Below are 8,792 nucleotides of genomic sequence, written 5' to 3'. Positions count from 1 at the left end.
TATAAATCTTACCTGTTCATTATGTCCCTCAAGTTGTGTCATGACATGTTTCATATAAGGCTTGCTTTCTACTTAAATCTGGTTGTTTTTTCCCTTATACGGAAGCCATAAATGTGTCTAGTCAGTTGAAAAGTACCCTTGTAGCTTGCTGGACCAATCTCTGCTCAACAATAAACCATAGGCTTCAGGAATGTCCACAATCACAATGTTTATGCATTGGTGAACTCTATGGTCTGATGACAAATGAATGATAACATTATTGAGGTCACCATTGGCTTGGACAAATGATTTTTCCAGCTGTATGATCCGTGCATCAATTTTATCCCATTTAGCAATAATTTTCTTAGCAATTGAGAATGGAATGACATTCATGGATGCACTAGAATCAACTAAACAATTATGGACATTATAATTAAAGATTTCAAATGTTAAGAGAAACAAAGGGTAGAGACTGTTAGAATTCGAATTGACATCATTAACTACAGATTCGATAATATCGCGAGAGTTCCCAAACATTACTTGAGAAGCATAAACTTCCTTACCTGATGAAGAGTGTGATGAAAGTGCTTGGATAATCATTTCTCACTCTCCTGTTATCTTTGTGAGCTCGAAGATTGAAATGTTGGCCCGACCTCTTTTCATAACGTCAACAATGTTGTAATCAATACTTTCAATCTTAACGGGCTGTGTTGACAAATAAGGTGATGTATCTTTATTCAAAGCTTCAAGAGTGGTGGAATTGTTCTTACTATTGGTGGAGGTGTTCTTGGAAGGTGGAGAACTTCCTGACTTATTCTATGAATTCTGAGCTGAATCAGAAGGTGGTAGAATTCTTTGCAACAATTGCTTCTTAATTTATTTATCAGAGACAGGTTCTTTTCTCCTAAAATTATAATGGCCAGTTGATTGTTGGGGAGGAGCTTCACTCACTAATGGTTCATCAACACTTTGCTTATCAATGTTGTATATAACATTAAACACATTCACTAAGTGTCTAGTACCCGAACTCTCTTTGGTCGCAACAGGTTCATTCGCTTCTTCACTCTGCTCAGGCTGTTCTTCCATTAACAAGGTGTCAACCAAATTAGTCATCATAGTGTTCATATTATGATTCCACTATGGGCATGTTTTTTCTAAATGTTTCTCTTGGTGAAAAGTACAAAAGTTGTCCATGCCCAAACTTTCAACATTGAACACCACGTTAGAACTTTGAGCAGATTTAGTTGGTTGAGATTTATTGTTATTTTTAAAGAAATATGACCTAAAATAATTGTTGTTGGTAGTGGATGCATCAATTGACCTCCTCTTTAATTCTAATACTTCATTCGTGAGCAACTTCAAAGACTTGGTCAAGCTTTCCATATCGAAAGAATCTTTCTCCTTAGCTTTGGTGGAAGAGGCTTGGGTTTTCTTACCAGTTTCCTGGAGTCTTTAGGGTTGTCAGTGTCTTCAATGACTCCAATAGAATGCAAATCCTTTTTGACTGAAAGATCTTCTGCAAAGTTTAAATCCAGAGTATCCTTTGAAACTTTTTTTACGAACACATAAATGTTAGTTGGAAAGGCAATTGTATAATAATCTTTCGTAATGTCATCATGTGGTTGCACATCTGTGGGGAATAAATTCAACAAATGAGTAAATCTTTGGTTGAAATCTTTGACTCTTTCTTTGTCCCCCATTTTTAGGTTCCCAAGTTCTTTGAATAACATGGCAAGAGTTTTATCATCAACATTTTTTTCCAAAAAAAACTTCTTAAACTCTCTCCAACTACAAATTGAATTGGCCAGAAGACTGTGATACCATACATACACTCTACCTTCTAAATTGTACGAAAAGAGTCTACAAGTAACATCATCAAAACGTACCTCAAGCATTTGTAAATGCATGTAGAAATCGTTAATATGGTCTTCTACTTTGGTCTTCTTATCAGGATCAAAATTTGTCAGAAGCTTTTCCAGATGTTTAGGCATGCTGTGAAGATTATCTAGAAGAGTTTTTGGCCCTTGGACCATCAATCCAAGTCTGCATCAACCATGTCTTGGTCTCCTTCCTCCTCCTCTCCTTCTGAGTCTGAAGAGGCTTCTCCTTCACCCTTAAATTCTTAATTATAATCAGGACGTTCCTTGTAAAAAATTTGAAAATCCTCCCTCCTACAATGCCAAAATTCTCGTCAATAGGCGGAAGTTCCCCTTGCTCATTTGTTCTTTCCGTAGGATCAACCAACTCATCAAGGGTTGTGATAACCAAATATTCCACCAAAGAAACCAATACACCACTGGGATTTGTTTCCATTAGGGTAATTTTGAGGTCTAAAATGGGCATCCTAAGGAAATTATAGAATAATAGTGGAAATAATAAACTTTAATCTTAGATTACATCATCAAATTTTGGAGGGAAAAAAGAAAAGACTATTTTTTCAACTCGTATTTTCAACTTATCTCCCTATGGGTTTACTCAAATTTCAAGCAGCAACACTCGTTGGATGTAAAATTTGATTCCTCACCCAAGGAGTACCCATGTTGCGTACTTTCGATGAACCCTACTACACAAAAAATGAGAAATACATGAAAAACGTGATTGCAATAATGTTTTTTCATGTGTTTCTCTTTTTTCGTGTAGCAAGGTCCAACAAAAGTATGCAACACGTGTACTCCTTGGATGAGGAATTGAATTTTGCATCCAACGTGTACTCTTGCGCAAAATTTGAGTAAAACCTTACGGAGATAAGTTGAAAATATGAGTTGAAAAAGTAGTTTATTATTTTATTAATTTTAATCTTTTTACTTTTTTAATCCAAAAATGGTGAATCATCCCCCATGGTTGGCATCATTATCTTGAATCCTATTGGTTTTTATAAAGTGTACATTTTTCTCAGGAGGCCCATTTTAGACCTCAAAATTTTCCTAATGTTTCTTTACATGCTTATGAGGTAGAATATCAACAACAAGGAGTAAAGAAATATCTCTTGCAAACTAATGAGTAATAGGTCAGATTGTTCGGAGCTAATTGTAAGTAACTTCAAATGCATCTCCCAGACCAGGATGAGAAGTTTCCTCTCTCTCATGAGTATGAGTTGGTGTGGAAATGGGAACGTTATTGCCTTGTGTGAAAGTTTGCTTATTAATATGTGGTGAGTTATTAGGCATAAAAAGTGGCTGCTCTCCTTCTAGCGCTAGAATGTTGATGGTGCTGGAACCCACCAACACGTAAGGGGTCTCATTGATGTGAAGTTCCAATTATACTGCACACCGTTTGGTGTAGGTGCTGAGAAATCTAGGGCATCATATGGATTAGGTTCTTCAGGTAGATTTCTCTTAGACTTTGACATTTTCTTATAATTGATCTTTTCTTCTTATGAGTTCTTATTTTAATTTATTATGTTCCTTTCATCAAGACAAATGCCAAACAATGAAGATCACAACAAGGGACACAAGATGTAGGCACTTAGCCAGGGAAAAACCCCTATCTAGGGGAAAACCCAGTCCAACTCTTCCACTATTATATTTAAACCAAATTCAGATAAACCAAGACCTTAGACTAGACCAAAAGGCCTTCTTCCTCCACTAATTCAACCCTCAAATTGTTCTTCCAAGCTTCAATGATCAACTACAACAACACTGTATCAAAGACAAAATTTCGGCCCTATTGCTTCAGAATTCTGGCCCAGCTTTAGGTCTACAAATTTGGCCCTCTTGCAGCTTAAGATTCTTCGCACGTATGGGAAAAAGTGAGAAAAAATAAGTTTTCTTCTTCGCTAGAGTTTCTCCTATCTTCGCTAGGGTTTCTCTTCCTTTTTAAATCATTTTACACGATTCCTTCTTGCCTTCACTTCTCCTAAAGATTACATATCGAAATTCTTGGATTTGATGCACAAATAGGTCGAGTACCACTTCAATTCATAGTGGTTGTAGCTCCCATAATGAGGCCGACTTGATGGAGGATGCCTAGATGACTCATTTTACATCAAAATAAATCTCTCTTGATAGATAGAGCCCAAGAAGGGTCTTTTACATGATGACATGGACAAGGAAACTTGAAATTAACCCTAGAAGCCTACAATGGAGGCTTTGACATATTTAATCATTGAACCAAGCATGAAACCCATGCTTTAATAATTCAATTTATTTTAATAATAATAAACATTTCTTTTTCGTTCTTTTCACCAATACAGTTATGAATACCGACACTAGTTACATTCTTCAACAGTAAGAGCCCTTCCAGAAATAAGACCCAACTGACATTATTCTTAAATATTTTCCTTGGTTGCGACAATTAGCACAAGAGAGTAAAATACATGTACTTTTGAATAAACAAGTGAGTATGCCTCATGAAATGTTCAATTTTAGAATGTATCAAGGTTCTTCCACCGAAGGGAGACGAAAGTGAGCCTTTAAGATAAGAGTAATAGTATTAATCTTATAAAGACACATGAACATATATATATATATGAAAGAATCGTTAATAAACTAGTGAAATAGTTCACATAGAAGTAACGATCAATAAAACAAGTACAACACATCTTCAACAAGATAAGCATCAAAGCCATTGAAATAGTTCAATTTCTTCAGTACAAATGAAAATAACATATATCACAAACATTCAAAGAATAGTCCTACAACATTTATGACATACACATGAAAGTGTTTTGGATTAATGAGCTTCAAGTATTAAGCAAAAGTTCCAAGATACATCGATACAATGAACATCACTAGCTCCAATAATGGAGCGTTAGAGCTACCACTTGCTCTCCAAAAGAACTGTCTTCCTCTCTAATTCATAGTAGGAGAAGCCAAGGTGAAAGTCCTTTGCTTGAGATATGAGGGAGTATATCAAGGAAAATTTTAAGAACCACCCTAAATTTATATGTATAATAAATGGGCGAATCCCCATGATACACAAGAAAAATGGGAGACGATTTTATCAATAATATAATATGTATATATAATTTTTTTGGCAAATCTCTCACGAGATTATATTATCTTGTAAAGTCATGGAAAATCTGTCACTGAATTATAAAATCTTGTAAGATCTCGACAAATCTTTCAATGAATAATAAAACATTGTGAAGTCTTGGTGAATGTTTTGTTAAAGTATGAAACCATATATGATAATAGGAAAACATATTCATTAAAATTTAATATACTAACACACATGTTTGGAGAAAAGAAACATAATTTTCTCTTCCTACAAACAATGTTGCAAGTTTCAGTGGCCATGTTTGTCAAGGTTCTTACTGTACACTGTTTCATATCCTTCTATTAGTTTTGATAATATTCCACAACAAAGTTCTTGTAGGTGTTGATCTTGACCACCAGTTCTGTCAAGGTAGGAGAGATAAATCTTTTCTATACCACTTTTTTCAAGCTATGAGAGATTAATGTTTGTACAAATTTTGCTTTTCTCCCAACTTTTGTTTCCTTGAGTGTTTCCATCACTACCTTGTTGATTCCATATCAAACCAATTTCTCAAATTCCAGCCTAACTGTGACAAAGGACTTTCTTGCTTCTACAAATTTGCAGCCTCATTGTAAGGAGAAGTTGTTATATTTTCAGGGGAAATTTATAAACACTTTCATTCGCTCTCTGGGTAGTTTTTAAGCCATTGACCTTCAGGTAGTTCATCCTTCCATATGATATTTGGTCATTACACTCTGTTCTTCAAGAAATATATAAGTTATGAAAGTCATTCTACCATGTCATGAAGTGTTGAATTGAGGGAATCCCATACCCATGAACCTTACCTATGGTCTTACGATGCAATCTTCTGTTTTGAGTCATTGTATTAAAGTCCTCCCCTTCAAGCAGGATTTATGCAAGTAGGAAAATGAAACAGGGCCCCCTTACTTACCGACCTTCCTTTCTCTTACCTGAATAGTTGTATCTTACCCAACCAACAAATGGTTCCTACCTTGAATTATGGAGTTTAATAGACCAACAATAAAAGATTTATGTAACTCTGGTCCCCACCACCTGAACACCTTATGGCCCAGCACAAATGAAGGCATGTTAAGGATTTCTTCATTAGTCTTCGTAAAGATCATTTCAATTCATATTCATCATGGCTTCCGCTAACCACTCATGTAGGGTCACTTGGCTTGGCAATGCAAATTGCTCATTAATGCTTCCCATCACTCGACCACCTTCAATCATATTCATTTCAACAATTTCATTTTGATTAGCATTTGTAAAATTTGTATGTGGTTTTTGTCATCAACAACTACTATTTTTTCTTGAATTGCTCCATCATATTCTTAAGTAGCATTGCCATGTTCATCATCATCACCTAATAGATGATAACATCCTTGAGGTAGACTCAACATGTTTATAACAACTTTTGCATCTTTATCACCAGGTATTTCAAAAACTTGGCTACAAGCCTCATCATTGGTAAGAGCATCATAATTGACTAGCCAAATTCCATTGCACCTACATTCCACATTAATATTAGAGGGTGTCAAGGTCCTTTCAATAGATATGCTAGCAATTTCAACTGTTTCAAACCTTTTTACCTCTCTCCATGGGTTCTTTGCCATCCAATTTATTCTCTCAAACCTTAAATAATTCTTAAAAGGCCCAAACACACTTCTAGGGGTTGCAACTTATGAGTAATGTCTAAGCAGTGCCAACACTATGTATGCCTATTGTGTTTGCCTTTGTGGTTTGTAAAACTATGTTGTTGTGATGGCCATAAAAAATTAACAAGTATATGTTTGTAAGATAGACGCCTCCAGGTAAAAAGTGACAAAATGGTATAGCCAAATCATAAACAATTATTTAGTCATCCATGCATTAGGATGTGCAACCACGGATATTCCTTGCTCACAATTCTTGACATGGTTCTTCATATTTTTATTTCCCTAAAACAAATATAGCCTAGACATTGATAAACCAATTGTAATTGCACAACAAAATATAGTTATCCACGCTGTTGTTAGGAAACACTTTGGCACATTTTCACTCATTCTCTTGGAATTTATCCACATGCCACAATTCCTTCCAACTTAAGGAAACTCGTCACAATTGCATATATATTTTGTAAAAAGTATGAATGATCTTTGTATGCCTTGGATAGAGTCTAATAGAACTTGGTCAGAACTGTAGGGTGTAAATCCATAGCTTTGTCTCTATTTAGGATTTCAATTGATATATTTTCTTAACTCCTGCACACCCTGATTTCCCCAAAATCCATGTTTGAATGGACTCAAAGTGGATCAACGTTAGCCTTAAGTTGTATCAACTCTAGGTCATGGCCAATTTCAAGTATCTCCTTACACCAATCAACTATTTCCTCCTTTTGTTTAATTAACACTGTAATAACCCCTTTCTTCTTCTTCCTTGCATGAGGTATTTAGCCAATAATGTATTTATGCTGGTGAGTTCCATATTTTCTCACTGCAACTCTTATTAAGCATCCATTGAAGTCAACATCATCAATTTCCTTCAGCATATCCTCTTTAGTTTGGCCTCTGTTAACACTAATATTCTTGGTTAAACTTGCACCTTGCACCGTAATTCATGCAAAAGCACCACCTTCAACATCTACATCATATGCTCTTCAGCTTTTATATCATTATTCTCTTCAAAACCTACCGGATTTAACTCCTCATTTGAGGAAGAGTTTTGTAGATGATCAACCCTTGTCACTTGCATTCTTACCCTCACAAGAGCAACACTATTTCCTCGTGCATGACAGAAAAACATTAAACAAACAAATATTGTAGAATAATAGAGGTTGATGCAGTGCATAGCAACAAGGAAACGAAAAACTTTAAGGTAAACATAGGTGACAAGAAACAAAAATTTAAAAGGAGAGAGTTTATGAAATAGTGTTGATCCCTAACTAAAGATTCGTGGTGAGAGAAATGTTTGCAGTGACCTATAGAGCAGTATTGTAAACTGAGTTGAAGAAATGGTGCTTCCATTAATGATGGTTTAGATTTATAATGCTCCATTGGAAATCTTGATTGATGAGTCCCAAGAATAAAGATACATTGTATGAAATTCTGACAGTGATCTAGAGAGCAGTATTGTAAACTAAGTTTCTGCAATGGTGCTTCCATGAATTATAGATTAAATGTATAACATTCCATTGGAAAGTTGAGTGGTGAATGGTCATCGACATGGATTGCATATGCAAAATGATGATATATGTGTCTAGGATTGATTTGATTATGATCTAGGGGCTCTTAGTTTCTCCTAGCCAATGCTGGTGCTTCTAAAATGTTTAATGGCCCTAGCAGATTGATTTGATTAATGGTCATTTTGAACATAGTTGAATAAGTTACTCCTTTGCATTATAGATTGCAAACTTAGGGGTGGGTCATGGAAAGCATTGAATGATAAGCATTACCTATTCATGTCTGATCAAATGCACAAGGGGAAAGAAGCATTGGGCTCTATATGGACTTGAGGTTATACATATTGGAACATCATTTACTGCAGACATTCTCCAACAATCAACCTCTCTGTCAGATGTGATAGGTAATCTGTACATCAAAACTGAACCTTGTTGGACTAAACATTTGATGGTTCTTAATGTCTAAGGATTTGAAGTGTCTTTACGTTAGAGCATTTAAAGATGTGTTTGGACATGATGTTTTGTATGGTAGTGAACTAAGAGTCACTTTCTAGACAATTGTATGCCTAGTGATTTTATGGACTATTTTTAAACTTGTGAGCATTCTTTGTTATTTTAATACCACTTTTATAATGTGTTATCGGTGTGCTGTGTTTTGATTTGTTATAGCTTCAGAGGTCAGGTTCTATCTCCACTATTGGTCCCCATTCCACTA

Source organism: Pinus tabuliformis, chromosome 7 (assembly GCF_031772625.1).
Source record: "Pinus tabuliformis cultivar Carrire ecotype Pingquan chromosome 7, CPIR1, whole genome shotgun sequence".
NCBI classification, from domain to species: domain Eukaryota; kingdom Viridiplantae; phylum Streptophyta; class Pinopsida; order Pinales; family Pinaceae; genus Pinus; species Pinus tabuliformis.
Note: the sequence above shows the minus strand (reverse complement) of the source record.